This window comes from Neofelis nebulosa, chromosome 11, assembly GCF_028018385.1.
Source record: "Neofelis nebulosa isolate mNeoNeb1 chromosome 11, mNeoNeb1.pri, whole genome shotgun sequence".
Taxonomy (NCBI): Eukaryota; Metazoa; Chordata; class Mammalia; order Carnivora; family Felidae; genus Neofelis; species Neofelis nebulosa.
In genome coordinates, this window is record NC_080792.1 from 17,981,836 (window position 1) to 17,990,550 (window position 8,715).

The window sequence follows — 8,715 nt, forward strand, 5'->3', positions numbered from 1 at the left end:
ATATAATTGAAGTTATACAAATAAACCTCAAGGAGAAGCACGACGTGGAAGCTTTTCTTCCTACCTCTTTGGTGTGATTTTGGGAAATTCAGGGGGCATTTGCTGACTTTGCTGCCAGTAATAACCCTTCCTTCTGATTATGCTGTTGTTCTGGTTTACTGTTTCCCACTCTTTTCAACGACTAGACTCTGGGGCAAATGTAACAGGATTTCTAATAGAACTAGATCAAATGCAACACAAAGCCTGCTTTCTGTGAAAAGGCAAGTGGGAAAGTAATGGTTAACTGGCTAACTGGGATGGGGACCGTTATCAATTCTCAGATGCTGTTGGCAATCTGTAAGGGAGCAGTTTCATTAAGTTTATCCTTTCTTCCTCCCCCCCCCCCCCCATGACAAATGTGTGTGGACTACAGACTCCATAGATCTGTCTGCCTTAGGAATTGCTGTCACAATTTAAACACCAAGATCCACCCCAGCAAAATGAATGCCCTGTCTCTTGCCTTTTGCAAAACGTCGCTCGGTCTTAAATCAGAGTCTCACATGAATGCCTGACCGGCAGGACTTAAATTAATCATGGAAACCTAGCTCGGAATGTCTTTTTCTGCTTTCCGGCCTCTGCTGTACCCAAGACCCTCTGGTTGAGGGTATGAAGAGCCTTGAGCAAGGCAGCCCGCAGTGTGCCTTTCCCTGTCCGGGCTAGAAACTCAGAGATGATCGTGGCGTTCACCTGTCACTGAAGACTCCCGGTCCAGCTCAGGTGATTGTCCTGTACATACGTAACTATGTTTCTGCGTGAGATGCCACGAGAACACGCGGGAGGGAACGAGTCACGGAGTGCCATAGAAAGTTCTGTAAACCAGGAGGTCACGTCCGCGATCCGAGTCAGGCCTGTGAGGGGGAGGTGTGGTGCGAGTATGACAAAGGATGTGAGACACACAGGGACTTTAGCAGCCACTGCTGTGGGGCAAGGGGAGCCTGAGGGGACATGCCTGGCTGGACGCTGAGCGAGCCCAGGGTCCAAGCCGAGGAAGACATTGCAACCAATATGGGAGGCCCCGCACCCCTGCTACCCAGCTGCAGGGGAGCTGAGTGGCAGGTGTGTGGTTGTTAAGAGCTGAGGGCTCAAAACCCAGCTGTGCCGCTCACTCTGTGGGGTCAAGTCGCTCAAACTAAGCTTCCAATGTCCCCCCGTCAGCCTCACATACACACGGGAGCTTCTAGGCTCTGTGAGTACCGCATGGAACTACATCCTCCCTCCCTCTGCTTTACCCTTGTGGTGCTGCTGCGGTCACTTTGATGGAGTTGTGCCCAAGCTGGAGAAAGCAGGCAGCCCACGGCCATAAACGGGAAGGAGGCCAGATGCCCCGCTGCCTTCCAGCTTTTGAACACACTTCTAAATATTTCTGAAGCTGCCTCCAGCTTCCTTGAGGGGGCAGGAAGAGAAAATGAGGATCTTAGCATCCGCCTTCCCCTCTACCTTGCCTGTCCCCCCCCCCTTCTCCCCGCGTTCTCCTGGGGTGACAGGGACAGGCTTTCTCCCCTCCCCTCTGTGCTGATGGGAACCCTCTAGTCTAAAACTCTATGGTGCCAGGGGCCAGGCTCCTGGAGGAGACAAAAGAAAATGTGAATCACGTTTCTCAACAAAACATGGCTTGTGACACTATGGGCGAAAATCGTAGTTCAGATGCCGGAACCTGAACACTGCCTCTCTGTACCCTCCTGTTCTAACGCCCCCTGCACTGGTTGGATCCCACCTCCCTCTCCTCCCGAGATACATGTACAGACAGGTCAATAAACACAGACACGCACGCGAGGAAAGCACCGTCATGTTTCTTCGAAACAGTAATGCTATGAGCTCAGAACCTTCGCTCAGGTGGGATCTGGTAAGGCGGTGCTCTTGAAGTGTGTGTTAGAGACCACCACACCGCCGGGCAGGAGGAAGACCGGGCATTTCAGGGGCCACCAAAGGCATCCCTGGCTTTCATCGCAGTCTGACTCCGGGCAGGCGCTCGCACACATCTTCGGATCTCTCCCGCCTGCCACGGAGGGGCAGAAATGCAAGGTGAGACACCAGCCAAGTCGGGCCCACGCTCGCCCAGCCGACCTGCTTGCTCCCTCGACACAAGCTTTCCCTCCTGTATCCTCGCTGCCCCCTCGGTTCCCTGACCGCTGGCCCTCTGTGAGATTTTTTTTTTTTTTTTGACAGACTTTTAAACAGTTCATCTTGGACAATTTCAAATTCAGGTGTTGAATGCGGTATGCCGACCGCCCGCGTACTCATCACCAGCTTCAACGGTGATCAACTCTTGGCCAATCTTGTTTCGTTCGAACCCCCCTGTGGCCACTCTCCCTGTCTCCAGATGACCTGGAAGGAGACCCCAGATCCCAGTAGATCACATCACCTCTGGAAGCTTTCTCGTATCCCCTGCGGCGATTTGCCACCTCACCTAAAATGCATGAGTCTCCCCCTGGATACCTAGACCACATTCATACACAGTTAACATGCAGCTCAGAGTTTGTAACTCTAATTCCATTCCCACGTCACATCTCTCTAGGATTGGTGCATGGATCTTCAGTAATGAGACTAGTAATCCCATAATTTCTCCCTTTGCACACACACAAAAAGTCAGGGTCCCAGTGACTTTGGAAGAAAAGCTTCTAAAGCATTTTGATCCTGTAAAGGATCCTCGGTAGCTTCTCTTTAGTAGTTGAAAGTCCTGCCTTCCTCCTTTCCCTACTTCCCCTGCGCTATTTACCTAATTAGCTTGCTTGACGAGATATACACATTTTTGGTAAGGTTTTCTTGAACTAGAGAGAAAGTACATATAACTTGAACCGGCTTTTTGCCTCTAATTAATCGGGAAGACTGAGACGGCAGGAAGAGTCAAAGGATGACTGCTTCACTTTGCAGATGGGCTTGAAGTGGCTCCTGCGTAGGAACAAATCTTCTTACATAAAATTATAGTCTCTGCTTTTTCTAAATACCTCCTCCAACAGAAGTTGTGTCATGAGAGTCGGTAATAAAAGCCTGGACTCTCATTTCCCGTAATGGTAGAGGTGGCTAAAAATTCACCCCCTCACTCAGGGTTTGTTTGGCATAAGCACTCTAGAGGCTCGCTTTTCGGTGGAACGTTCCAATGTGTCTAGGGTGGTGAGCATACTCACTTTGTAGTGACGGACTTCAGACCACACGCTACCCCAAAACATGGCGCCTTGACATGTCAAATATATTAAGCTTAAGGAATATGACAAATGGCAGGGGCAGGAAGTGACGTCCAACCTCCCCCTGATTTGGGTCATGGACCTCACATGAGAGGCACGCTCCCTGTATGTACCCAGAGAAAAGGAACATCCTTCCCTCCAAGACCAAGGGACTCCAAGAGGGATCCAGATGAATAGCCTTTGCTAAGTTTCTTCAACTTACCGCATTTAGTTCATGCCTATTTAACCTGTCACATTTTCCTACCACTTTCCACTCTTCATCTAACCTAGTATGAACATTCAGGATTAACCGTTTCTTTAGGGTTTCATTTCCTTAGGAAGGCTCCAGTATCATGTGAAACTTATATGAAATAAATGCATAGGCTTTTCTCTTACGATGTTCTTTCGTTCCAGAGCCCCAGCTGAGAACCTAGAAGGGTAGAGGGAAAAGAGGTTTTTTTTCCCTCTCCTCCTCAGTTCTGTATATAGCCCTTGCTAGTGTAAATATAAGCTCCTCTGTATCTCTGTTATTGGCTAATGGCTGGGCAGGTGAGCTGCCCTAAGTGTTTAGCGTTGAAAATATGACATATTCCCAAGCAAGCTTGTAGGTTTCACCGTTGAGTGTTGCCAACAGTTTTCCAACACATTTTTATTACTAGTATTGCTCAGAATAAAATGTAACGTGCTCATCCAGAAATTGCATTTTATGAAATGATAACTTTACGTATTAACACGAACCATGTCAGAGAAGTACATTTTCTCCCATTCTACAAGGCATTCTCATTTATTTTTTTCATCTAAGATTTTTTTCCTTCAACTATTATGTAAAAGACAATTTCTAAATCTTAACTCCTATTTGCCTTTTGGGTTATTTGTTGGTTTTAGGACCAACTACAAGTTGGGTTCCTGATTTTTTTTTTTTTCTTAGAAGTAGGGATTTTTGGAAATATTAAAGGTCATTTCTAGGAGAGAAAATGAAGGCGATCTAGTGAAGCCCAGATCCCTAATGTAATGGATGGAAAGCTAGGGCTTCCAGAAGTTCACACTGCCGGGAGAAGTCCAGCTTCACAATCTGCCCATTCTGACTGCCATCAACTCTACTAGGCCCCCACAATCTGCTTTTAAAAAATGATTTCTGGGTGATTTCAGCATGATTTTATAGTTCAGTTGCCCTTTAGCTGACTTAAACTGGGATTGCACGCTAAAATATATTTAGCTTGTCTATGATTCCCTTCCCTTTATGGAAATAAAATGTGAGAGAGTCAGGAATAATTGGAACAATGGAAACTCTGGGGGGTTAGAGCCAAGTTCAAACCTCTCTGTATTCCCTGAGCATTTGCCTTTCAAGGGAGAAAGGATCTGTCCTGTACTTAACTCTGGTCCTTCATCTGGATGATGAAGGGCAACATCCATCATCCTCCTTCATTGACTGAGCCAGTGCGGAACATTTGATAAATAGTGATCGATTGCTGGGTGGTGATGGCAAACAGGGGTATGTGTTCCAGGTTCCATTGAATGCTTAAGACCTAGTGATCATAGATTCTGGTAAAGAGCAGAAAGAGCTCCAGAAAGAGCATTTGGTAGAATTCTCATGTTTTGTAGACAACAAACCTAAGGCTCGGTCAATGATGAGAATTGCGTGGTGTGGTCCCACAATGCAAGCAAGGGTGGAGAAGAAATTGTACTATATGTCATGGAAACACACAAAGCAAGAACACAGAATACAAGACATTTCTCACTACTCTTTAACTGCTCCCCTTATGTTAGCGTTTCTCAGCTTAGGGGGTGTCTGCCTCCCATGATACACAGGGTGGTCTCAGTTGATGTGGATAACTCCTACAATGTTGACTCCCATGGTGACAAAGAAAGGTCTTCCCTTTCCGATGCTCTTTCCAAATCCCTCTGATTAGTTAAGGAGAAATGGTTCTAACACTTGCTGATCTCCTTTTCCCCTTGGGCTCAAAGTCCAAAGAGGGCAGTAGCTGGCTGGAGTTTAAGAAATAACAGTGTTGCTTTAGAAAAAACGTATTGCGGTGCCTGGGTGGCTCAGTCAGTTAAACGTCGGACTCTTGATTTTGGCTCAGGTCATGATCATGATAACCGTTCCTGATAACCCTCTCTCTCTGCACCTCCCCCATTCGTGCGCTCTTTCTCAAAATAAATAAATAAACTTTAAAAAAGTATTTGTTTTTATAGTACCTTCAATTTGTGGCAAACAATATTGGTTTCCTATTTATGGAAAGCTTTTCTTTCTTTCTTTCTTTCTTTCTTTCTTTCTTTCTTTCTTTCTTTCTTTCTTCATTTATGTATTTATATTTTATGTTTAAGTAATCTCTATACCCAACGTGGGACTTGAACTCACGACCCTAAGATCAAGAGTTGCATGCCCCGACTGAGCCAGCCAGACACTCCAGAGATCTTCCTTACCTTCCTTTTAAAATAAGTTAATTTAGATTTTACGAGTGACTAATTCACAGAAAAATGTCTAGTAAAAAGAGTACATGCAGCATGAAGATAAGGCCACATGGAAAGGTGGCTGGGGACATGACTGGGAAACACTCCACTAAGTAGATAAAAATGAGCCTGGAGGGCAAAAGTGGAACTTAATGCCGATCAAGTGACAAATATCTGTGCAGGAACTGGCTCATGACTTTAAGGAGCTTAAAATACATTTGTGAAAACAAGGCATTGTCTCTATGAAGTATACATATGAGAATAGAATTAAACAAATACATCCCACGTCCAAGTGGTGAGCAGTCAGGGAAGACCAGGTCTTGCTTCTTCTCTTCCATTGGAAGGAAATAATTGCTTTAAGCACAGGGAAGGGAGATATTTCCTTTGAGCTGGGCATAAGGAAGATGCCAGGAAGGAGGTAGGACCTTATCCAAGCCTAGAAACATATGATTTTTAAAAATAAAACAGGAGAGGAAGAGTATTCCCAGCAACCCTGTTGTTTCCAACAGGTTTTTCAGGATTCTACACAGAAGCCTATAATCCAAATTCCGTTTTTCACAATGGAGTTGTTTTTTTTTTTTTTTACTATTTTTTGGAAGTGTATAAGCACACATTTGCATATACTCCAATGTGATAGACACAAATTTAAACACAATGGAGACTGCCAATGTTTTCACTATGCCGAAGGGCTGAACTATTTTGTGCTGACCTCAATCTCTTTATTATATGCTTATAAATGTAAATAACACACCGAGGATGAAAGTGAAATAAAGTTTGTCTCTAATATGCAAAAACAAAATATATTTAGTGGTTTGAAAACTTTTATGTGTCAGGAATGAGCCCTGAGATTTTTGAGTTTCTTTGTATTTATACCGTTGAACATTTCATGCTATAAGATATATTTGGAAAATATCTTTTTTGAACAGCAAAAACTTTAAGTGGTTGAGAAAGCTCTTCATTAACACTTTCAAAATTAAGCAATCACCAACTAAGGATTATGAGCTATTCTTAGATACGCTCCATGCTTCAATGTTGAAATGGAAATTTCCTATAACTCTACCCTCAAGCTTCTGGAAGACTTTACTTACGTGGATCCTGAGATTGCAAGACAAGCTGTTAAACTATTACCATTTGCAAAACTTAACGGAATCGAAATCCTCTTGATACCAAATGACAAATATAAAAAAAACCAAAACCCGGGAATAAATAGTATGCTGATTCAGTCAGGAGTCACTGTTTTAAGAAACAAAACCAATACTGACCATCTCAGGCAAGAAGAAGAAAAGAATATTTATTACAAACATGCTGGAGGCTCAGAATATCAACAGGTGGATGATAAAACTTATCTCGGGGAATGGCAAAACGAACAAACAAACAAGGGGATTCAGGAGGGTCGGACAAGCAGAACCCAGAAGAAGTTTCACTGCACACAATGCCCCTGAAATTGCCTCCTATTGTCTATGCGTCTGGGATGCTTGCTCAAGATTTAAACTCCCAGGGGAAGGCATCTGAGAGAGTGGGACCAAATCATGTGGTTCTCTGGGAATAAGGAGGAGCTAATGGTTCCTGTCGTTGGTGATAAAGTGATCATGTCACCACCTCCCACCAGCTATCCACAACAGAGACACCCCAGGGAAGAAGGGGACTAGCAGGTGGAAGAGAGGACTGGATGCTGGACGACCCAAAATGACAATTATTCACTACAGATGGTGAGTCTGATAAAAGGCCAGAAACTGTTAACTATAACTCCAGAGTTCAAAGTTCTTTGTTTATTGAGTTCACCAAACGAATGCGGGGATCTTGGTCTCTGCCCCCCAGGCTCCATGGACAAAAGACTGATTCCGGGGCTGGAGCAGAGCAGGTGCAAGGTGGCCAGGAACAGGGCTGTCCCCAGGTACGTGGAACATCAGGCCAGCAATTTCTGCGGGCTGTCTGTCTAGATAAAATTTTGGGTTAAAAAATGTATTACAGGGGTGCCTGGCCGGCTCAGTCAGTAGAGCGTGTGGATCTTGATCTCAGCGTTGTGAGTTCAAGCCCCATGTTGAGCATGGAGCCTACTTAATAATAAAACCAAATAAAGAAAAGAATAGAATAGAATAGAATAAAACAAAATGTATTACAGAATTCATGAGACCACATAAGGTATGGTGATTTATCAATGAAGGTTTAGACTGAGAGGAAAGAGGTTGTTACTTTTGTGTGATTGTTCCAAGTACACATGAAGATCCTTTGTGGGATCTAGGTTATTTGGATCTCCTCCTATTTGCCAAAAGTACTATCCTTGGCTAAATTTGTGCAGCTCACAAGACAAAAGGTAACAACAGTGATAACTGCAAGAGCCATGGGTCCTCAGAACCTGTTCTTATTGAAACAATATAGATTTTCTTGCCTCTGTATCCTTCTGATACCATTCGCTCAAGATCCTGCCATCATCCCTTGAGCAGTCTGTGAATGCTGGCCTCGGGTGACTCAATCAAAGGTAGTTCTATGCTTTGTTGATGATGCTCAGAATGCCTAAAGTGTGCAGGGAAATGTAATCAATTTTTTTGTTTTCTGGGCACGTTACACTTCCCATTCTGAATCTTATAGAATGTGGAACAATGTAGAGTAACATGTCCTCCTGTTGTGTCATCTCTTGATCTTAACCAAGGCATTCCTGGAATTTGCTCTCCTTCGACGTTGACCGCACCCCTGCCTTCCACACACCACCACCAGCAGGAGTGGGGGTAGGGGGATCCCACGAAGGGCTCACGGGTGGAGTGAGAAGACCGGTACCGTTTATGCGAGGAATGCCTATCTGCACTCCAGCGCTCGAGCGCAGCGTAAGACTCCCTCGAGGGCAAGGAAGGACGTAGGGCGGAAAGGCTCACTGGCGTTGCGATGTGTAGTGAAGAGTTAACCTGGCCCAAAGAGAGTTCTGGCCTTCACCTTCAGCTTCTGGGAGATGATCTTCTGGCCCCGGAATGTTCTACCTGTTGGGAGCCTTTGACAATCTAACAACGGGATCTTTGGGCTGCAGCGTATCAGTTCTGACCTTGAGGTACTAGAGACTAAAGTTTTA